This window comes from Mytilus trossulus, chromosome 1, assembly GCF_036588685.1.
Source record: "Mytilus trossulus isolate FHL-02 chromosome 1, PNRI_Mtr1.1.1.hap1, whole genome shotgun sequence".
Lineage (NCBI taxonomy): Eukaryota > Metazoa > Mollusca > Bivalvia > Mytilida > Mytilidae > Mytilus > Mytilus trossulus.
The window spans coordinates 72,000,048-72,025,594 of NC_086373.1; the positions used below are offsets into that span (position 1 = coordinate 72,000,048).

The following is a 25,547-nucleotide window of genomic DNA, read 5'->3' on the forward strand; positions in this document are numbered from 1 at the left end:
CAATTGAAAAACGTTGTTTTTTCGCATTTTCTTAAAAATAAGACTGTCTTACGTTGCTTAATGTCTGGGTCAATATGTTGATCAAAATTAAACCACATTACACTGGGCCGTTATGTTTGATGACATAAAAGTACAGTTAGATATCTTGATCTTGATGTAATGCTGTTTTTCTAATAGTCAGTTAAATATTCATGTCTGAAAAGTCGCCGAAATATTTGCTGTTAATGTTATTAGATTTTTTGACAAGTTTTCAAATACTAGTAAAATTAATAGTAGCAAATAGTCAATGATTGTATATTAAAGAAATATTACACAGTGATCATTAAATGTGTTAAAGTTCATAAAGTACAAAAATAATCAGTTAGCTCAAATGTAGACATCTGTGTTCGAATGCGTGTACGAGTAGTTTTCTGAAAACCAACGTTACCAATGTTATGTTTTTTATAAACATATTTTTATAGAAATGCTTATTTGTGTTTTATTGCACAATTGTCACTAAGTTTTTCTTTTTTAAAACTCTCTAAACAATAGAAAAACGTCATTTTATTCGTAATTTCTTATAAATAATACTGTCTTACATGGCTACTGGTTTAGGTTAATATGTTTATCAACATTAAACCATATAACAGTGTGCCATTATATAAGATAACATAAATGTACAGTTAAATATCTTGATCTTGATGTAATGCTGTTTTTCTAACAGTCACTCGAATATTCATGTCTGAAAAGTCGCCGAAATGATTTTTGTAAATGTTATGAGACTATTTGACAAGTTTTCAAATCCTAGTAAAATTAATAGTAGCAAATAGTTAATAATTGTATATTAAAGACATATTACACAGTGATCACTAAATTTGTTAAAGTTTATAAAGTCTTTGTTTACAAAAATAGTCAGTCAGCTCAAATGTAGGCATCTGTGTTCGAATGCGTGTACGAGTAATTGTCTGAAATACGACGATACAAATGTTATGTTTATTATAGATATCTTTTGATAAAAAAAATTATTTGTGTTTTATTGCACAATTGTCACTTGCTTTTTTCTTTTTTAAAACTCTCCAAACAATAGAAAAACGTCATTTTATCCGTAATTTCTTATAAATAATACTGTTTTAGTTGGCTACTTTTTTTAGGTTAATATGTTTATAAAAATTAAACCATATAACACATTGCCGTTATATAAGATAACATAAATGTCCAGTTAAATATCTAGATTTTGGTGTAATGCTGTTTTTCTAACAGTCAGTCGAATATTCATGTCTGAAAAAGCGTCAAAATTTTTGCGTCTTATCTTTTGAGAGTATTCTTCAATTTTTCAAATTCTTGTAAAAATAAATAATTACAAATCGTAAATAATTTTTTATTGATGAAGTAAGTTATTAATGTACAATAAAAAGCAGTGTATACTATATTTGTTTGAGATCATATGTTTACAAAAAAAATCAATATCCATGAATGCAGATACATGTGTTCGAATGCGTTTACGACTAATTGTCTAAAATATTACGTTACCAAGTGTGTGTTCATTAAAAGCATCTATTGATAGCAGTGCCTAATTATTTTTGGCATAATTTCTCACCAAACAGTACGAGTAATTGTCTGAAATACGACGTTACCAATGTTATGTTTATTATAAATATCTTTTTATAGAAATGCTTATTTGTGTTTTCTTGCTCAATAGTCTTTAGATTTTTCTTTTTAAAACTCTCCAAACAATCGAAAAACGTCATTTCATTCGTTATTTCTTATAAATAATACTGTTTTACCTGACTACTTTTAAAGATTTATGTATTCATCAAAATTAAACCATATAACAGTGTGACATTATATAAGATAACATAAATGTACAGTTAAATATCTTGATCTATATGTAATGCTGCTTATCTAACAGTCATTTGAATGTTACCGTCTGAAAAAGTCGCCGAAATTGTTGTGTTTTATCTTGTGAGAGTATTTCGCAAGTTTTGAAATTATTGTGACATTAATGGTTACAAATCGTCAGTAATTGTATATAAATAAAGTTATTTATCAATGTACAATATAATTTCGTGTATGCTAAATTTGTGTACGTTCAAATAATTTAATTTTAGATGTAACGCGTCTTCTGATTGGCTGACGTTATTTTGTTATGATCCCATAGACATAATTTAGTCATGTGTCCGTAACGTCTTCAACGTTTTTTCATGTGTTTAAAATGGAATTTAGAATGAAATTATAAAAAATGACTGTACTATTTTTTCTGTCTATTCCAAATAACATAAAAATGTGGTACACACTGTTGAATAACCCACTACGCGCGTTATTCATTATACACCAATTTTTTTTATGTTATTTCTTCATAGAGAGAAAAATTATTACAGTCATTCCTTAAATATATTTTTTCCAAAATAATCAATATCCACGAATGCAGATACATGTATTCGAATACGTTTACGACTAATTGCCTAAAATATTACGTTACCAACTGTATGTTCATTTAAAGCATCTATTGATAGCAGTGCCTATCTATTTTTTGGCATTATTGTCACCAGCTTTGATTAGTTGAAAACTTTCCATGCAATTGAAAAACAACATTTTATTTGCAATTAATTATTTTTAGGAAATATTATTAACAAAACTAAACTACATACAAGTGCGCCGTTATCAAAGGAAGAATAATTGTCCAGTTAAGTGTTTTATCGTGGTGTTTTGCATGTTTAATAACAGTTATTTGAATATACCTGTTTACAAAAGTTCATCCAAAAGATATGCTTCTGATTTGAAGAAACTATTCTACACAATCGGATAATCTCCTGAAAATATAAATAAAAAATAGTCATTACTTGAATATTTATGCAGTAACTAATAATTGTACAAATTAAACAGTGTACATAGCAAAAATTAAGTTCATTTTTTTACGGAAATAATGAGTTACCCTTGGTGCAGATGTTCAAATGTTTTCACGACTGATTGTCTGAATTGTTAATTTACCCTTGTTATTTGTTTTGAACGCATCTTCTTATATAAAAGAGCTAATTTGTGTTAGTTTGCACACTATGTCACTAGCTTTGTCTTTTAAAAAACTTGTCTATAACTAGAAAACGCCATTTTATTTGCAATTTATTATAAATAAGACTGTCTTACGTTGCTACTTCTTGAGGTCAAAATGTCTATAAAATAAACCACATAACAAGGTGCCGTGATATAAAATAACATTAATGTACAGTTTAATATCTTAATCTTCATGTTTTGCTTTTTTATAGCTGTTAGCAGAATATTCCTGTCTAAAAAAAAAGTCGCCAACATGTTTGCTGTAAATGTAATGAAATTATTTGACAAATTTGTAAAAGTTGATAAAGTCTTTTTTTTACAAAAAATAATCAGTAAGCTCAAATGTAGATATATGAGTTCGAATGCGTGTTTGACTTAATGTCTGAAATATTATGTTACCAATGTAATGTTCATTTAAAGCATCTTTTATAAACGTGCTTATTTGTGTATTTTTGCACACTATGTTACTAGCTTTGTCTTTTTTTTTAAACTCTCCTAAAGTTTGTTTTTTTTGCAATTTCCTCTTAAATAATACTGTCTTACGTGGCTTTTTGTCGTGGTCAATATGTTTATAAAATTAAACCACATAACACTCTGCCGTTAAATAATGATTGATAGGGTATTAGGCCTGATTATCCACAATGTCACTAATATATCACTATTCAACATGCCTCAGACACTTTATTTCACAAAGTCACCAATGGATTTCTATGCAATATGCATCATGAAATATCACACCAAAATGTATAAACACGTTAACACATATATACAACATGTATTAACAATATCCACCAATTTATAATATCACCTTGGGATGTTCAATTATCCACAATTACACAATGACACAATGATGCGTGTACAATGCTTCCATGCACAATGAATTTATATGAACACAGCTAAACGCACACACTATCCCTTCGTTTGATATGTTTGAGCTATTGATTTTGCCACTGTATTAGGATTTACGTCAAAAGAGTAGGTTTCAGCTTCCCAATAGTGAAGCATTGAGAAGCTGAAATCATCACTTCGTAATTTCAACGGACGCCATCACGAGTATGTTTACCGTCATGAAATATTTGTTATATTAATGATTTCGGATATGTTCCTAACATGTATGTCGTAACTACAATCCCGTTCTCTTTTCGAGAATGTGACCTTTCGAATTAGAGTTTTTACCTGTAATGTCTGTTTGTTAAGTTGTTGTTGTCCATTCGTTTGATGTATGTTTTTTTTGTCATTTAATTAGAGACTTTCCGTTTTCCTCGGAGCTCAGTAGTTTTGTGATTTTACTTTACACTGTTTATCACTTTGAATCTGAACCAAATGAATATATTCCAAACTGGTAAAATTAAACACAGTTGACTTTCACTTATAAACTTCCACAATATAACGACTTGCAACACCAGCAAGTATACATCGTGTATTCTGACTAATACACATCGATGAAGTATTCATATTTCCCAATAGTACAACTTGCAACACCAGGAAGTATACACCTTGTTTTATCACTAATATACTGCCGCAATAGCAAAACTTGCAATGGCAGCAAGTACTGCTTGATTTCTGTTACTTGACTGGGCAGAGTTTTATCGGTTTGCTCATTATAGACTAGTTCATCTATATATAGGTGTTTTATACACTCATCAGTGAACTGTCCACATCATACACTCATTAGACTGTCCTTATGTTAATCAAAACGTAAGCTCCACCCAATCAGGTGAATTAACATTTGTGATAAACACCTTGTATTCTCACTAATACAACAACGTAATATATAAGTTTTACTTTGAATCAATTACTTTTGATTAAGTTCGTTATTTGTTTTTCTTCACAAAAATAATCAGTAAGCTCAAATGCAGATATATGTGTGTGAATGCGTTTATGACTGTTTATCTGAAATATTACATCACAAATGTAATGTTTATCAAAAGCATCTTTTTATAGATATTCTTATTTGTGTTTTATCGCACATTTGTCATTAGTTTTGTCTTTTCAAAACCCTCCTAATACATGTAACAGTAAAAAAATGTCATTTTTTCGCAACGTTTTATAAATAAGACTGTATAACGTGGCTACTTTTTTTTATCAATATGTTTCCCAACATTTAACCACATTGTACTCTGCTGTTATATAAGATAACATAAATGTACAGTGAAATACCTTGATCTTGGTGTTAAGCTTTCTTTCTTACAGTCATTCGACTATCCCCGTCTGGAAAAGTTGCCGCAACGTTTGAGTCAAATCTAATGAGAGTATTCCTTAAGTATTAACATTCTAGTGAAATTAATTATTACAAATCGTCAACAATTGTATATTAATAAAGCAAGTTATCAAAATAAAATAGAAACCCGTATATACTAAATTTGTTTCAGATCAATAATTGTTTTACAAAAATAATCTATATCCATAAATGCAGATACATGTATCTATTAATAGCATTGCCTATCTATTTTTTTTTTTGCATAATTTGTCACCAGCGCTGATGTGTTGAAGACTTCCCATGCAATTAAAAAACATCATATTATTTGTAACTACTCATAAAATAAGCTTTTGTAAATATAACAGAATTTGATGAGACTGTCACCAAAGTCAGAGGGTTACCGCTATGAAACCAGGTTTAATTCACCATTTTCTAAATTTGAAAATGCCTGTACCAAGTCAGGAATATGAGTTCTTGTCCATTCGTTTTTGATGCGTTTTGGTATTATGTTTTGCCATGTGATTATGGACTTTCCAAATTGATTTTCCTCAAAGATAAGTATTTTTTTGTTATTTTACTTTTAACGTTTAGTAAATATTATTCACAAACCTGAACTACATACAAGATCGACGTTATAATAGGAAGACTAAATGTGCAGTTGGTTGTCTTGATAGCGGTGTTTTGCATGTTTATTAACAGTTATTTGAATACCTGTTTACAAAAATTTGTCCAAGATGTATGCTTCTGATTTGAAGAAACTATTCCAAGAAATCAAAAAGTATCCTAAAAATAGAAAAAAAAATTGTCAATATTTGTATATTTATGTAGTAAGTTATAATTGTACAAAAGAAACAGTGTACACTAAAAACAATAAAGTTCTTTTTTTATTTGGGGGGGGGGGGATTATCAGTTACCTTTGGTACAGATATATGTGTTCGAATGTTTTTACGACTATTTGCCTGAACTCTTAAATTACCAATGTTATTCCTATTAAAAGCATTTTTTTATATAACAGTTCATATTTGTGGTTCATTGCACACTATGTCACTAGCTTCGTACTTCAAAAAACTCTTCTTACAATAGCAAATCGTCATTCTGTTTTCAATTTATTATAAATAAGTCTGTCTTACGTAGCTACGTGGTTTGGTCAAACTGTTTATCAAAATTAAACCACATGACACTGTGCCGTTATATGAAATAACAAAGTGTACAGTTAGATATCTTGATCTTCATGTTTTGCTTTTTTCTAACAGTAAGTCGAGTTTCTATCCCCAAGTTAAGAAATTGCAGTTAAATTAAGTTCATAAAAAAAAAATTTGTACAAAAATATTCAGATGCAGATATATGTTATTGAATGCGTTTACGACTAATTGTCTGTAAAATGACGTTTCCAACACAATGTTCATTAAAAGCATCTTTTCATAAGAATGCCTATTTGTGTTGTATTGCACATTTGTCATAAGCTTTGTCTTTTTCAAAATAAATCCGTCAGCTCAAATGTAGGCATCTATCTTCGAATGCGTGTACGAGTAACTGTCTGAAAACGACGTCACCAATGTTATGTTTATTATAAACATCTTTTTTATAGCAATGCTTATTTGTGTTGTATTGCACAATTACAACTGGCTTTTTCTTTTTTAAAACTCTCCAAACAATAGAAAAACGTCATTTTTTCGTTATTCGTTATTTCTTATGAATAATACTGTTTTACTTGGCTACTTTTTCAGGTTCATATGTTTATCAAAATTAAACCATATAACAGTGTGCCGTTATATAAGATAACATAAATGTCCAGTTAAATATCTTGATCTTGATGTTATGCTGTTTTTCTAACAGTCAGTCGAATATTCATGTCTGAAAAGTCGCCGAAATTTTTGCGTCTTATCTTTTTAGAGTATTCTTCATTTTTTGAACTTCTAGTGAAATTAATAATTACAAATCGTAAATAATTGTATATTAATGAAGTAAGTTATCAATGTTTAATAGAAAACAGTGTATACTAAATTTGTTTGAGATCAATCACATGTTTACAAAAATAATCAATATCCGCGAATGCAGATACATGTGTTCGAATGTGTTTACGACTAATTGTCTAAAATATTACGTTGCCAATTGTATGTTCCTTTAAAGCATCTATTGATAGCAGTGCCTATATTTTTTTAGGCATAATTTGTCACCAGCTTTGATGTGTTGAAAACTTCCCATGCAATTGAAAAACGTTATTTTGTCGCATTTTCTTAAAAAGACTGTCTTACGTGGCTTAATGTCTAGGTCAATATGTTTATCAAAATTAAACCAAATTACACTGGGCCGTTATATAAGATAACATAAATGTCCAGTTAAATATCTTGATCTTGATGTTAAGCTGTTTTTCTAACAGTCAGTTGAATATTCATGTCTGAAAAGTCGCCGAAATTTTTGCGTCTTATCTTTTAAGAGTATTCTTCATTTTTTGAAATTCTAGTGAAATTAATAATTACAAATCGTAAATAATTGTATAGTAATGAAGTAAGTTATCAATGTTTAATAGAAAACAGTGTATACTAAAGGAGTAGGTCCGGTTAGGACCGATTTTTGCCTCAAATTTCAGTTTCATCTGACGAAAGATTTTGACCACTTTATAAACACTTAAGTGTCTATTTCATATGATTCAAATAACTTATGTGAAAGATTTTTACTTATTTAGTCATTAAAAACGATCCGATTCAAGCTGAAATATGAAAAATCTACCAAATATGCGAAAAAATGTCACTTTTCAGATGTTTTTTTGTCAGAAACGAAAGTGGACGCATCCGTGTTCATCCTCAATCTTTATTTATGTTATGTATTATCATCACATACAACTTCCATTGCAATATTTTGGATGAACACGAATGCGGCCACTTTCGTTTTACACGGAAACCGTCTAAAATTTAACCAAAATGCTGGAATTGTGAAGATTTCAGTAATTTAGCATGACTTAATGGTGCTAGTACCCAATACATGTGCATTGTATTGTCAAAAACATCCCATATTTATGTAGCAGAATCATTCTACTGTGTAATAGATATCTAAAAATTGACATGTTAACAATTTTGTAAAACTGCTATATTTTGTGGCTAAAAAGGGGTCTTACCGGACCTACTCCTTTGTTTGAGATCAATCACATGTTTACAAAAATAATCAATATCCGCGAATGCAGATACATGTGTTCGAATGTGTTTACGACTAATTGTCTAAAATATTACGTGGCCAATTGTATGTTCCTTTAAAGCATCTATTGATAGCAGTGCCTATATTTTTTTGGGCATAATTTGTCACCAGCTTTGATGTGTTGAAAACTTCCCATGCAATTGAAAAACGTTCTTTTTTCGCATTTTCTTAAAAAAAAGACTGTCTTATGTGGCTTAATGTCTGGGTCAATATGTTTATCAAAATTAAACCACATTACACTGGGCCGTTATGTATGATGACATACAATTACAGTTATATATCTTGATCTTGATGTAATGCTGTTTTTCTAACAGTCAGTTGAATATTCATGTCTAAAAAGTCGCCGAAATTTTTTATGTTAATGTTATTAGATTTTTTCGACAAGTTGTCAAACTCTAGTAAGAGTAATAGTAGCAAATAGTCAATAATTGTATATTAAAGAAATATTACACAATGATCACTAAATTTGTTGAAGTTCATAAAGTTTTTTTTTTATAAAAAAAAACCCAGCTAGCTCAAAAATAGATATATGTGTTCGAATGCGTGTACGAGTAGTTTTCTGAAATACGACGTTACCAATGTTATGTTTATTATAAACATTTTTTTATAGAAATGCTTATTTGTGTTTTATTGCACAATTGTCACTAGGTTTTTCTTTTTTAAAACTCTCCAAACAATAGAAAAACGTCATTTTATTCGTTATTTCTTATGAATAATACTGTTTTACTTGGCTACTTTTTTAGGTTCATATGTTTATCAAAATTAAACCATATAACAGTGTGCCGTTATATCAGATAACATAAATGTCCAGTTAAATATCTTGATCTTGATGTTATGCTGTTTTTCTAACAGTCAGTCGAATATTCATGTCTGAAAAGTCGCCGACATTTTTGCGTCTTATCTTTTAAGAGTATTCTTCATTTTTTGAAATTCTAGTGAAATTAATAATAACAAATCGTAAATAATTGTATATTAATGAAGTAAGTTATCAATGTTTAATAGAAAACAGTGTATACTAAATTTGTTTGAGACAATCACATGTTTACAAAAATAATCAATATCCGCGAATGCAGATACATGTGTTCGAATGTGTTTACGACTAATTGTCTAAAATATTACGTGGCCAATTGTATGTTCCTTTAAAGCATCTATTGATAGCAGTGCCTTTTTTTTTTTTTTATATAATTTGTCACCAGCTTTGATGTGTTGAAAACTTCCCATGCAATTGAAAAACGTTTTTTTTTTCGCATTTTCTTAAAAATAAGACTGTCTTACGTGGCTTAATGTCTTGGTCAATATGTTTATCAAAATTAAACCACATTACACTGGGCCGTTATGTATGATGACATAAAAGTACAGTTAGATATCTTGATCTTGATGTAATGCTGTTTTTCTAACAGTCAGTTGAATATTCATGTCTGAAAAGTCGCCGAAATTTTTGATGTTAATATTATTAGATTTTTTGACAAGTTGTCAAATTCTAGTAAGAGTAATAGTAGCAAATAGTCAATAATTGTATATTGAAGAAATATTACACAGTGATTACTAAATTTGTTGAAGTTCATAAAGTCTGTTTTTTATAATAAAAAAAACAAACAGCTAGCTCAAATGTAGATATCTGTGTTCGAATGTGTGTAAGAGTAGTTTTCTGAAATACGACGTTACCAATGTTATGTATATTATAAACATTTTTTTATAGAAATGCTTATTTGTGTTTTATTGCACAATTGTCACTAGGTTTTTCTTTTTTAAAACTCTCCAAACAATAGAAAAACGTCATTTTATTCGTTATTTCTTATGAATTATACTGTTTTACTTGGCTACTTTTTTAGGTTCATATGTTTATAAAATTAAACCATATAATAGTGTGCCGTTATATAAGATAACATAAATGTCCAGTTAAATATCTTGATCCTGATGTTCCGCTGTTTTTCTAACAGTCAGTCGAATATTCATGTCTGAAAAGTCGCCGAAATTTTTGCGTCTTATCTTTTAAGTGTATTCTTCATTTTTTGAAATTCTAGTGAAATTAATAATTACAAATCGTAAATAATTGTATATTAATGAAGTAAGTTATCAATTTTTAATAGAGGAAAAGTGTATACTAAATTTGTTTGAGATCAATCACATGTTTACAAAAAATTCAATATCCGCGAATGCAGATACATGTGTTCGAATGTGTTTACGACTAATTGTCTTAAATATTACGTTGCCAATTGTATGTTCCTTTTAAGCATCTATTGATAGCAGTGCCTATATTTTTTTTGGCATAATTTGTCACCAGCTTTGATGTGTTGAAAACTTCCCATGCAATTGAAAACGTTTTTTTTTCGCTATTTCTTAAAAATAAGACTGTCTTACGTGGCTTAATGTATGGGTCAATATGTTTATCAAAATTAAACCACATTACATTGGGGCGTTATGTTTGATGACATAAAAGTACAGTTAGATATCTTGATCTTGATGTAATGCTGTTTTTCTAACAGTCAGTTGAATATTCATGTCTCAAAAGTCGCCGAAATTTTTGCTATTAATGTTAGTAGATTTTTTGACAAGTTTTCAAATTCTTGTAAAATTAATAGTAGCAAATAGTCAATGATTGTATATTAAAGAAATATTACACAGTGATCACTAAATGTGTTAAAGTTCATAAAGTCTTTTTTTACAAAAATAATCAGTTAGCTCATATGTAGACATCTGTGTTCGAATGCTTGTACGAGTAGTTTTCTGAAAACCAACGCTACCAATGTTATGTTTATTATAAACATCTTTTTATAGAAATGCTTATTTGTGTTTTATTGCACAATTGTCACAAAGTTTTTCTTTTTTCAAACTCACTAAACAATAGAAAAACGTCATTGTATTCGTTATTTCTTATGAATAATACTGTTTTGCGTTGCTACATTTTTGGGTTAATATGTTTATCAAAATTAAACCATATTACAGTGTGCCGTTATATAAGATAACATAAATGTCCAGTTAAATATCTTGATCTTGATGTAATACTGTTTTTCTAACAGTCAGCCGAATATTCATGTCTGAAAAAGACGCCGAAATTTTTGCTTCTTATTTTTTATGAGTTTTCTTCAAGTTTTGAAATTGTAGTGAAATTAATAATTACAAATCGTAAATAATTGTATATGAATGAAGTAAGTTATCAATGTACAATAGAAAACAGTGTATACTAATTTTTTTTGAGATCAATCATATGTTTACAAAAATAATCAATATCCACAAATGCAGATACATGTGTTCGAATGTGTTTACGACTTATTGTCTAATATATTACGTTACCAATTGTATGTTCCTTTAAGGCATCTTTTGATAGCAGTGCCTATATTTTTTTTGGCATAATTTGTCACCAGCTTTGATGTGTTGAAAACTTCCCATGCAATTGAAAACGTTATTTTGTCGCATTTTCTTAAAAATAAGACTGTCTTACGTGGCTTAATGTCTGGGTCAATATGTTTATCAAAATTAAACCACATTACACTGGGCCGTTATGTATGATGACATAAAAGAACAGTTAGATATCTTGATCTTGATGTAATGCTGTTTTTCTAACAGTCAGTTGAATATTAATGCCTCAAAAGTCGCCGACATTTTTGCTGTTAATGTTTTGAGATTTTTTGACAAGTTTTCAAATTCTAGTAAAATTATTAGTAGCAAATAGTCAATAATTGTATATTAAAGAAATATTACACAGTGATCACTAAATGTGTTAAAGTTCAAAAAGTCTTCTTTTACAAAAATAATCAGTTAGCTCAAATGTAGACATCTGTGTTCGAATGCGTGTACGAGTAAATATCTGAAATACGACGTTACCAATGTTATGTTTATTATAAACATCTTTTTATAGAAATGCTTATTTGTGTTTTATTGCACAATTGTCACTAAGTTTTTCTTTTTTCAAACTCTCTAAACAATAGAAAAACGTCATTGTATTCGTTATTTCTTATGAATAATACTGTTTTGCGTGGCTACATTTTTGGGTTAGTATGTTTATCAAAATTAAACCATATAACAGTGTGCCGTTATATAAGATAACATAAATGTCCAGTTAAATATCTTGATCTTGATGTAATGCTGTTTTTCTAACAGACAGCTGAATATTCATGTCTGAAAAAGACGCCGAAATTTTTGCGTCTTATTTTTTATGAGTTTTCTTCAAGTTTTGAAATTGTAGTGAAATTAATAATTACAAATCGTAAATAATTGTATATGAATGAAGTAAGTTATCAATGTACAATAGAAAACAGTGTATACTATTTTTTTTTTAGATCAATCATATGTTTACAAAAATAATCAATATCCACAAATGCAGATACATGTACATGTGTTTGAATGTGTTTACGACTAATTGTCTAATATATTACGTTACCAATTGGATGTTCCTTTAAGGCATCTATTGATAGCAGTGCCTATATTTATTTTGGCATAATTTGTCACCAGCTTTGATGTGTTGAAAACTTCCCATGCAATTGAAAATCGTTATTTTGTCGCATTTTCTTAAAAATAAGACTGTCTTACGTGGCTTAATGTCTGGGTCAATATTTTTATCAAAATTAAACCACATTACACTGGGCCGTTATGTATGATGACATAAAAGTACAGTTAGATATCTTGATCTTGATGTAATGCTGTTTTTCTAACAGTCAGTTAAATATTCATGTCTGAAAAGTCGCCGAAATTTTTTATGTTGATATTATTAGATTTTTTGACAAGTTGTCAAATTCTAGTAAAAGTAATAGTAGCAAATAGTCAATAATTGTATATAAAAGAAATATTACACAGTGATCACTAAATTTGTTGAAGTTCATAAAGTCTTTTTTTTATAAAAAAAACAAAACAGCTAGCTCAAATGTAGATATCTGTGTTCGAATGCGTGTACGAGTAGTTTTCTGAAATGCAACGTTACCAATGTTATGTTTATGATAAACATCTTTTTATAGAAATGCCTATTTGTGTTTTATTGCACAATTGTCACTAAGTATTCTTTTTTAAAACTCTCCAAACAATAGAAAAACGTCATTTTATTCGTTATTTTTTATGAATAGTACTGTTTTACGTGGCTAAATTTTTGGGTTAATATGTTTATCAAAATTAAACCATATTACAGTGTGCCGTTATATAAGATAACATAAATGTCCAGTTAAATATCTTGATCTTAATGTAATGCTGTTTTTCTAACAGTCAGTCGAATATTCATGTCTGAAAAATCGCCGAAATTTTTGCGTCTTAATTTTTAAGAGTATTCTTTAAGTTTTGAAATTCTAGTGAAATTAATAATTACTGATCGTAAATAATTGTATAATAATGAAGTAAGTTATAAATGAACGATAGAAAACAGTGTATACTAAATTTGTATGAGGTTTATCTCGTGTTTACAAAAAAATAATCAATATCCGCGAATGCAGATTCATGTGTTCGAATGCGTTTACGCCTTATTGTCTAAAAAATTACGTAACCAATTGTATGTTCCTTTATAGCATCTATTGATAGCAGTGCCTATATTTTTTTTGGCATAATTTGTGACCAGCTTTGATGTGTTGAAATTTTCCCATGCAATTGAAAAACGTTCTTTTTTTGCATTTTCTTATAAATAAGACTGTCTTACGTGGCTTAATGTCTGGGTCAATATGTTTATCAAAATTAAACAACATTACACTGGGCCTTTATGTTTGATGACATAAAAGTACAGTTAGATATCTTGATCTTGATGTAATGCTGTTTTACTAACAGTCAGTTGAATATTCATGTCTGAAAAGTCGCCAAAATTTTTGATGTTAATGTTATAAGTTTTTTTGACAAGTTTTCAAATTCTAGTAAAATTTTAAGTAGCAAATAGTCAATAATTGTATATTAAAGAAATGTAACACAGTGATCACTAAATTTGTTTAAGTTCAAAAAGTCTTTTTTTACAAAAAAAAATCAGTCAGCTCAAATGTAGACATCTGTGTTCGAATGCGTGTACGAGTAAATATCTGAAAAACGACGTTACCAATGTAATGTTTATTATAAACATTTTTTTATAGAAATGCTCATTTGTGTTTTATTGCACAATTGTCACTAGCTTTTTCTTATTTAAAACTCTCCAAACAATAGAAAAACGTCATTTTATTCGTAATTTCTTATAAATAATACTGTTTTACGTGGCTACTGGTTTAGGTTAATATGTTTATCAACATTAAACCATATAACACTTTGCCGTTATATAAAATAACATAAATGTACAGTTAAATATCTTGATCTTGATGTAATGCTGTTTTTCTAACAGTCAGTCGATTATTCATGTCTGAAAAGTCGCCGAAATTTTTGCGTCTTATCTTTGAAGAGTATTCTTTAAGTTTTGAAATTCTAGTGAAATTAACTATCACAAATCGTAAATAATTGTGTATTTATGAAGTAAGTTATCAATGTACGATAGAAAACAGTGTATACTAAATGTGTTTGAGATCAATCACATGTTTACAAAAATAATCAATATCCGCGAATGCAGATACATGTGTTCGAATGTGTTTACGACTAATTGTCTAATATATTGCGTTACCAATTGTATGTTCCTTTAAGGCATCTATTGATAGCAGTGCCTATATTTATTTTGGCATAATTTGTCACCAGCTTTGATGTGTTGAAAACTTCCCATGCAATTGAAAAACGTTATTTTGTCGCATTTTCTTAAAAATAAGACTGTCTTACGTGGCTTAATGTCTGGGTCAATATGTTTATCAAAATTAAACCACATTACACTAAGCCGTTATGTATGATGACATAAAAGTACAGTTAGATATCTTGATCTTGATGTAATGTTGTTTTTCTAACAGTCAGTTGAATATTCATGTCTGAAAAGTCGCCGAAATTTTTGATGTTAATATTATTAGATTTTTTGACAAGTTGTCAAATTCTAGTCAGAGTAATAGTAGCAAATAGTCAATAAGTGTATATTAAAGATATATTACACAATGATCACGAAATTTGTTGAAGTTCATAAAGTCTTTTTTTTATAAAAAAATAAACAGCTAGCTCAAATGTAGAGATCTGTGTTCGAATGCGTGTACGAGTAGTTTTCTGAAATACGACGTTACCAATGTTATGTTTATTATAAACATTTTTTTATAGAAATGCTTATTTGTGTTTTATTGCACAATTGTCACTAGGTTTTTCTTTTCTGAAACTCTCCAAACAATAGAAAAACGTCATTTTATTCGTTATTTCTTATGAATAATACTGTTTTACTTGGTTACTTTTTTAGGTTCATATGTTTATCAAAATTAAACCATATAACAGTGTGCCGTTATATAAGATAACATAAATGTCCAGTTAAATATCTTGATCTTGATTTTATGCTGTTTTTCTAACAGTCAGTCGAATATTCATGTCTAAAAAGTCGCCGAAATTTTTGCGTCTTATCTTTAAAGAGTATTCTTCATTTTTTGAAATTCTAGTGAAATTAATAATTACAAATCGTAAATAATTGTATATTAATGAAGTAAGTTATCAATGTTTAATAGAAAACAGTGTATACTAAATTTGTTTGAGATGAATCACATGTTTACAAAAATAATCAATATCTGCGAATGCAGATACATGTGTTCGAATGTGTTTACGACTACATATGTAATTGTCTAAAATATTACGTTGCCAATTGTATGTTCCTTTAAAGCATCTATTGATAGCAGTGCCTATATTTTTTTTGGCATAATTTGTCACCAGCTTTGATGTGTTGAAAACTTCCCATGCAATTGAAAAACGTTATTTTTTCGCATTTTCTTAAAAATAAGACTGTCTTACCTGGCTTAATGTCTGGGTCAATATGTTTATCAAAATTAAACCACATTACACTGGGCCGTTATGTTTGATGACATAAAAGTACAGTTAGATATCTTGATCTTGATGTAATGCTGTTTTTCTAACAGTCAGTTGCAAATTCCTGTCTCAAAAGTCGCCGCAATTTTTGCTATTAATGTTATTAGATTTTTTGACAAGTTTTCAAATTCTAGTAAAATTAATAGTAGCAAATAGTTAATGATTGTATATTAAAGAAATATTACACAGTGATCACTAAATGTGTTAAAGTTCATAAAGTCTTTTTTTACAAAAATAATCAGTTAGCTCATATGTAGACATCTGTGTTCGAATGCTTGTACGAGTAGTTTTCTGAAAACCAACGCTACCAATGTTATGTTTATTATAAACATCTTTTTATAGAAATGCTTATTTGTGTTTTATTGCACAATTGTCACAAAGTTTTTCTTTTTTCAAACTCACTAAACAATAGAAAAACGTCATTGTATTCGTTATTTCTTATGAATAATACTGTTTTGCGTTGCTACATTTTTGGGTTAATATGTTTATCAAAATTAAACCATATTACAGTGTGCCGTTATATAAGATAACATAAATGTCCAGTTAAATATCTTGATCTTGATGTAATACTGTTTTTCTAACAGTCAGCCGAATATTCATGTCTGAAAAAGACGCCGAAATTTTTGCTTCTTATTTTTTATGAGTTTTCTTCAAGTTTTGAAATTGTAGTGAAATTAATAATTACAAATCGTAAATAATTGTATATGAATGAAGTAAGTTATCAATGTACAATAGAAAACAGTGTATACTAATTTTTTTTGAGATCAATCATATGTTTACAAAAATAATCAATATCCACAAATGCAGATACATGTGTTCGAATGTGTTTACGACTTATTGTCTAATATATTACGTTACCAATTGTATGTTCCTTTAAGGCATCTTTTGATAGCAGTGCCTATATTTTTTTTGGCATAATTTGTCACCAGCTTTGATGTGTTGAAAACTTCCCATGCAATTGAAAACGTTATTTTGTCGCATTTTCTTAAAAATAAGACTGTCTTACGTGGCTTAATGTCTGGGTCAATATGTTTATCAAAATTAAACCACATTACACTGGGCCGTTATGTATGATGACATAAAAGAACAGTTAGATATCTTGATCTTGATGTAATGCTGTTTTTCTAACAGTCAGTTGAATATTAATGCCTCAAAAGTCGCCGACATTTTTGCTGTTAATGTTTTGAGATTTTTTGACAAGTTTTCAAATTCTAGTAAAATTATTAGTAGCAAATAGTCAATAATTGTATATTAAAGAAATATTACACAGTGATCACTAAATGTGTTAAAGTTCAAAAAGTCTTCTTTTACAAAAATAATCAGTTAGCTCAAATGTAGACATCTGTGTTCGAATGCGTGTACGAGTAAATATCTGAAATACGACGTTACCAATGTTATGTTTATTATAAACATCTTTTTATAGAAATGCTTATTTGTGTTTTATTGCACAATTGTCACTAAGTTTTTCTTTTTTCAAACTCTCTAAACAATAGAAAAACGTCATTGTATTCGTTATTTCTTATGAATAATACTGTTTTGCGTGGCTACATTTTTGGGTTAGTATGTTTATCAAAATTAAACCATATTACAGTGTGCCGTTATATAAGATAACATAAATGTCCAGTTAAATATCTTGATCTTGATGTAATGCTGTTTTTCTAACAGACAGCTGAATATTCATGTCTGAAAAAGACGCCGAAATTTTTGCGTCTTATTTTTTATGAGTTTTCTTCAAGTTTTGAAATTGTAGTGAAATTAATAATTACAAATCGTAAATAATTGTATATGAATGAAGTAAGTTATCAATGTACAATAGAAAACAGTGTATACTAATTTTTTTTTAGATCAATCATATGTTTACAAAAATAATCAATATCCACAAATGCAGATACATGTACATGTGTTTGAATGTGTTTACGACTAATTGTCTAATATATTACGTTACCAATTGGATGTTCCTTTAAGGCATCTATTGATAGCAGTGCCTATATTTATTTTGGCATAATTTGTCACCAGCTTTGATGTGTTGAAAACTTCCCATGCAATTGAAAATCGTTATTTTGTCGCATTTTCTTAAAAATAAGACTGTCTTACGTGGCTTAATGTCTGGGTCAATATTTTTATCAAAATTAAACCACATTACACTGGGCCGTTATGTATGATGACATAAAAGTACAGTTAGATATCTTGATCTTGATGTAATGCTGTTTTTCTAACAGTCAGTTAAATATTCATGTCTGAAAAGTCGCCGAAATTTTTTATGTTGATATTATTAGATTTTTTGACAAGTTGTCAAATTCTAGTAAAAGTAATAGTAGCAAATAGTCAATAATTGTATATAAAAGAAATATTACACAGTGATCACTAAATTTGTTGAAGTTCATAAAGTCTTTTTTTTATAAAAAAAACAAAACAGCTAGCTCAAATGTAGATATCTGTGTTCGAATGCGTGTACGAGTAGTTTTCTGAAATGCAACGTTACCAATGTTATGTTTATGATAAACATCTTTTTATAGAAATGCCTATTTGTGTTTTATTGCACAATTGTCACTAAGTATTCTTTTTTAAAACTCTCCAAACAATAGAAAAACGTCATTTTATTCGTTATTTTTTATGAATAGTACTGTTTTACGTGGCTAAATTTTTGGGTTAATATGTTTATCAAAATTAAACCATATTACAGTGTGCCGTTATATAAGATAACATAAATGTCCAGTTAAATATCTTGATCTTAATGTAATGCTGTTTTTCTAACAGTCAGTCGAATATTCATGTCTGAAAAATCGCCGAAATTTTTGCGTCTTAATTTTTAAGAGTATTCTTTAAGTTTTGAAATTCTAGTGAAATTAATAATTACTGATCGTAAATAATTGTATAATAATGAAGTAAGTTATAAATGAACGATAGAAAACAGTGTATACTAAATTTGTATGAGGTTTATCTCGTGTTTACAAAAAAATAATCAATATCCGCGAATGCAGATTCATGTGTTCGAATGCGTTTACGCCTTATTGTCTAAAAAATTACGTAACCAATTGTATGTTCCTTTATAGCATCTATTGATAGCAGTGCCTATATTTTTTTTGGCATAATTTGTGACCAGCTTTGATGTGTTGAAATTTTCCCATGCAATTGAAAAACGTTCTTTTTTTGCATTTTCTTATAAATAAGACTGTCTTACGTGGCTTAATGTCTGGGTCAATATGTTTATCAAAATTAAACAACATTACACTGGGCCTTTATGTTTGATGACATAAAAGTACAGTTAGATATCTTGATCTTGATGTAATGCTGTTTTTCTAACAGTCAGTTGAATATTCATGTCTGAAAAGTCGCCAAAATTTTTGATGTTAATGTTATAAGTTTTTTTGACAAGTTTTCAAATTCTAGTAAAATTTTAAGTAGCAAATAGTCAATAATTGTATATTAAAGAAATGTAACACAGTGATCACTAAATTTGTTTAAGTTCAAAAAGTCTTTTTTTACAAAAAAAAATCAGTCAGCTCAAATGTAGACATCTGTGTTCGAATGCGTGTACGAGTAAATATCTGAAAAACGACGTTACCAATGTAATGTTTATTATAAACATTTTTTTATAGAAATGCTCATTTGTGTTTTATTGCACAATTGTCACTAGCTTTTTCTTATTTAAAACTCTCCAAACAATAGAAAAACGTCATTTTATTCGTAATTTCTTATAAATAATACTGTTTTACGTGGCTACTGGTTTAGGTTAATATGTTTATCAACATTAAACCATATAACACTTTGCCGTTATATAAAATAACATAAATGTACAGTTAAATATCTTGATCTTGATGTAATGCTGTTTTTCTAACAGTCAGTCGATTATTCATGTCTGAAAAGTCGCCGAAATTTTTGCGTCTTATCTTTGAAGAGTATTCTTTAAGTTTTGAAATTCTAGTGAAATTAACTATCACAAATCGTAAATAATTGTGTATTTATGAAGTAAGTTATCAATGTACGATAGAAAACAGTGTATACTAAATGTGTTTGAGATCAATCACATGTTTACAAAAATAATCAATATCCGCGAATGCAGATACATGTGTTCGAATGTGTTTACGACTAATTGTCTAATATATTGCGTTACCAATTGTATGTTCCTTTAAGGCATCTATTGATAGCAGTGCCTATATTTATTTTGGCATAATTTGTCACCAGCTTTGATGTGTTGAAAACTTCCCATGCAATTGAAAAACGTTATTTTGTCGCATTTTCTTAAAAATAAGACTGTCTTACGTGGCTTAATGTCTGGGTCAATATGTTTATCAAAATTAAACCACATTACACTAAGCCGTTATGTATGATGACATAAAAGTACAGTTAGATATCTTGATCTTGATGTAATGTTGTTTTTCTAACAGTCAGTTGAATATTCATGTCTGAAAAGTCGCCGAAATTTTTGATGTTAATATTATTAGATTTTTTGACAAGTTGTCAAATTCTAGTCAGAGTAATAGTAGCAAATAGTCAATAAGTGTATATTAAAGATATATTACACAATGATCACGAAATTTGTTGAAGTTCATAAAGTCTTTTTTTTATAAAGAAATAAACAGCTAGCTCAAATGTAGAGATCTGTGTTCGAATGCGTGTACGAGTAGTTTTCTGAAATACGACGTTACCAATGTTATGTTTATTATAAACATTTTTTTATAGAAATGCTTATTTGTGTTTTATTGCACAATTGTCACTAGGTTTTTCTTTTCTGAAACTCTCCAAACAATAGAAAAACGTCATTTTATTCGTTATTTCTTATGAATAATACTGTTTTACTTGGTTACTTTTTTAGGTTCATATGTTTATCAAAATTAAACCATATAACAGTGTGCCGTTATATAAGATAACATAAATGTCCAGTTAAATATCTTGATCTTGATTTTATGCTGTTTTTCTAACAGTCAGTCGAATATTCATGTCTAAAAAGTCGCCGAAATTTTTGCGTCTTATCTTTAAAGAGTATTCTTCATTTTTTGAAATTCTAGTGAAATTAATAATTACAAATCGTAAATAATTGTATATTAATGAAGTAAGTTATCAATGTTTAATAGAAAACAGTGTATACTAAATTTGTTTGAGATGAATCACATGTTTACAAAAATAATCAATATCCGCGAATGCAGATACATGTGTTCGAATGTGTTTACGACTACATATGTAATTGTCTAAAATATTACGTTGCCAATTGTATGTTCCTTTAAAGCATCTATTGATAGCAGTGCCTATATTTTTTTTGGCATAATTTGTCACCAGCTTTGATGTGTTGAAAACTTCCCATGCAATTGAAAAACGTTATTTTTTCGCATTTTCTTAAAAATAAGACTGTCTTACCTGGCTTAATGTCTGGGTCAATATGTTTATCAAAATTAAACCACATTACACTGGGCCGTTATGTCTGATGACATAAAAGTACAGTTAGATATCTTGATCTTGATGTAATGCTGTTTTTCTAACAGTCAGTTGCAAATTCCTGTCTCAAAAGTCGCCGCAATTTTTGCTATTAATGTTATTAGATTTTTTGACAAGTTTTCAAATTCTAGTAAAATTAATAGTAGCAAATAGTTAATGATTGTATATTAAAGAAATATTACACAGTGATCACTAAATGTGTTAAAGTTCATAAAGTCTTTTTTTTACAAAAATAATCATTTAGCTCAAATATAGACATCTGTGTTCGAATGCGTGTACGAGTAGTTTTCTGAAAACCAACGCTACCAATGTTATGTTTATTATAAACATCTTTTTATAGAAATGCTTATTTGTGTTTAATTGCACAATTGTCACTAAGTTTTTCTTTTTTCAAACTCTCTAAACAATAGAAAAACGTCATTGTATTCGTTATTTCTTATGAATAATACTGTTTTGCGTGGCTACATTTTTGGGTTAATATGTTTATCAAAATTAAACCATATTACAGTGTGCCGTTATATAAGATAACATAAATGTCCAGTTAAATATCTTGATCTTGATGTAATGCTGTTTTTCTAACAGTCAGCCGAATATTCATGTCTGAAAAAGACGCCGAAATTTTTGCGTCTTATTTTTTAGGAGTATTCTTCAAGTTTTGAAATTGTAGTGAAATTAATAATTACAAATCGTAAATAATTGTATATGAATGAAGTAAGTTATCAATGTACAATAGAAAACAGTGTATACTAAATTTTTTTGAGATCAATCATATGTTTACAAAAATAATCAATATCCACAAATGCAGATACATGTGTTCGAATGTGTTTACGACTAATTGTCTAAAATATTACGTTACCAATTACATGTTCCTTTAAGGAATCTATTGATAGCAGTGCCTATATTTATTTTGGCATAATTTGTCACCAGCTTTGATGTGTTGAAAACTTCCCATGCAATTGAAAAACGTTATTTTTTCGCATTTTCTTAAAAAATAAGACTGTCTTACGGGGCTTAATGACTAGGTCAATATTTTTATCCAAATTAAACAACATTACACTGGGCCGTTATGTTTGATGACATAAAAGTACAGTTAGATATCTTGATCTTGATGTAATGCTGTTTTTCTAATAGTCAGTTGAATAGTCATGTCTGAAAAGTCGCCAAAATATTTGCTGTTAATGTTATTAGATTTTTTGACAAGTTTTCAAATTCTTGTAAAATTAATAGGTGCAAATAGTCAACGATTGCATATTAAAGAAATATTACACAGTGATCACTAAATGTGTTAAAGTTCATAAAGTCTTTTTTTTTACAAAAATAATCAGTTAGCTCAAATGTAGACATCTGTGTTCAAATGCGTGTACGAGTAGTTTTCTGAAAACCAACGTTACCAATGTTATGTTTATTATAAACATCTTTTTATAGAAATGCTTATTTGTGTTTTATTGCACAATTGTCACTAAGTTTTTCTTTTTTAAAACTCTCTAAACAATAGAAAAACGTCATTTTATTCGTAATTTCTTATAAATAATACTGTCTTACGTGGCTACTGGTTTAGGTTAATATGTTTATCAACATTAAACCATATAACAGTGTGCCATTATATAAGATAACATAAATGTCCAGTTAAATATCTTGATCTTGATGTAATGCTGTTTTCTAACAGTCAGTCGAATATTCATGTCTGAAAAGTCGCCGAAATTTTTGCGTCTTATCTTTTAAGAGTATTCTTCATTTTTTGAAATTCTAGTGAAATTAATAATTACAAATCGTAAATAATTGAATATTAATGAAGTAAGTTATCAATATTTAAAAGAAAACAGTGTATACTAAATTTGTTTGAGATCAATCACATGTTAACAAAAATAATCAATATCCACGAATGCAGATACATGTGTTCGAATGTGTTTACGACTAATTGTCGTTACGTTGGCAATTGTATGTTCCTTTAAAGCATCTATTGATAGCAGTGCCTATATTTTTTGGGGCATAATTTGTCACCATAATGTGTTGAAAACTTCCCTTGCAATTGAAAAACGTTATTTTTTCGCATTTTCTTATAAAAAAGACTGTCTTACGTGGCTTAATGTCTGGGTCAATATGTTTATCAAAATTAAACCACATTACACTGGGCCGTTATGTATGATGACATAAACGTACAGTTAGATATCTTGATCTTGATTTAATGCTGTTTTTCTAACAGTCAGTTGAATATTCATGTCTGAAAAGTCGCCGAAATATTTGCTGTTAATGTTATTGGATTTATTGACAAGTTTTCAAATTCTAGTGAAATTAATAGTAGCAAATAGTCAATAATTGAATATTAATGAAGTAAGTTATCAATGTTTAAAAGAAAACAGTGTATACTAAATTTGTTTGAGATCAATCACATGTTAACAAAAATAATCAATATCCACGAATGCAGATACATGTGTTCGAATGTGTTTACGACTAATTGTCGTTACGTTGGCAATTGTATGTTCCTTTAAAGCATCTATTGATAGCAGTGCTTATATTTTTTGGGGCATAATTTGTCACCATAATGTGTTGAAAACTTCCCATGCAATTGAAAAACGTTATTTTTTCGCATTTTCTTCTAAAAAAGACTGTCTTACGTGGCTTAATGTCTGGGTCAATATGTTTATCAAAATTAAACCACATTACACTGGGCCGTTATGTATGATGACATAAACGTACAGTTAGATATCTTGATCTTGATTTAATGCTGTTTTTCTAACAGTCAGTTGAATATTCATGTCTGAAAAGTCGCCGAAATATTTGCTGTTAATGTTATTGGATTTATTGACAAGTTTTCAAATTCTAGTGAAATTAATAGTAGCAAATAGTCAATAAGAATATTAAATTTGTTAAAGTTCATAAAGTCTTTGTTTACAAAAATAATTAGTCAGCTCAAATGTAGGCATCTGTGTTCGAATGCGTGTACGTACGAGTAATTGTCTGAAATACGACGTTACCAATGTTATGTTTATTATAAATATCTTTTTATAGAAATGCTTATTTGTGTTTTATTGCACAATTGTCACTAGGTTTTTCTTTTTTAAAACTCTCAAAACAATAGAAAAACGTAATTTTGTTCGTTATTTCTTATGAATAACACTGTTTTACGTGGCTACATTTTTAGGTTAATATGTTTATTAAAATTAAACCATATTATAATGTGCCGTTATATAAGATAACATAAATGTCCAGTTAAATATCTTGATCTTGATGTAATGCTGTTTTTCTAACAGTCAGTCGAATATTCATGTCTGAAAAAGCGTCAATTTTTTGCGTCTTATCTTTTGAGAGTATTCTTCAAGTTTTGAAATTCCAGTGAAATTAATAATTACAAATCGTAAATAATTGTATATTAATGAAGTAAGTTATCAATGTACAATAAAAAGCAGTGTATACTAAATTTGTTTGAGATCAATCACATGTTTACAAAAATAATCAATATCCAAGAATGCAGATACATGTGTTCGAATGTGTTAACGACTACATATGTAATTGTCTAAAATATTACGTTACCAATTGTATGTTCCTGTAAAGCATCTATTGATAGCAGTGTCTATATTTTTTTGGGCATAATTTGTCACCAGCTTTGATGTGTTGAAAACTTCCCATGCAATTGAAAAACGTAATTTTTTTCGCACTTTCTTATAAATAAGACTGTCTTACGTGGCTTAATGTCTGGGTCAATATGTTTATCAAAATTAAACCACATTACACTGGGACGTTATGTTTGATGACATAAAAGTACACTTAGATATCTTGATCTTGATGTAATGCTGTTTTTCTAACAGTCAGTTGAACATTCATGTCTGAA

The 25,547-nt window shown here is 28.6% G+C and overlaps 1 long non-coding RNA gene across 1 annotated transcript in view; it reads right to left on the reverse strand.

Moving 5' to 3' along the window:
* Positions 1 to 1,417: 1,417 nt before the first annotated feature.
* Positions 1,418 to 25,547, reverse strand: part of LOC134684167 (uncharacterized) — a 75,739-nt gene continuing 51,609 nt past the window's right edge. The window contains exons 7-11 of the long non-coding RNA XR_010101190.1: positions 5,939 to 6,010; positions 5,188 to 5,270; positions 4,204 to 4,920; positions 2,718 to 2,789; positions 1,418 to 1,596 (exon numbers count right to left, since the gene is read on the reverse strand). This is a non-coding gene — a long non-coding RNA (uncharacterized LOC134684167). The remainder of the gene's footprint in view (positions 1,597 to 2,717; positions 2,790 to 4,203; positions 4,921 to 5,187; positions 5,271 to 5,938; positions 6,011 to 25,547) is intronic.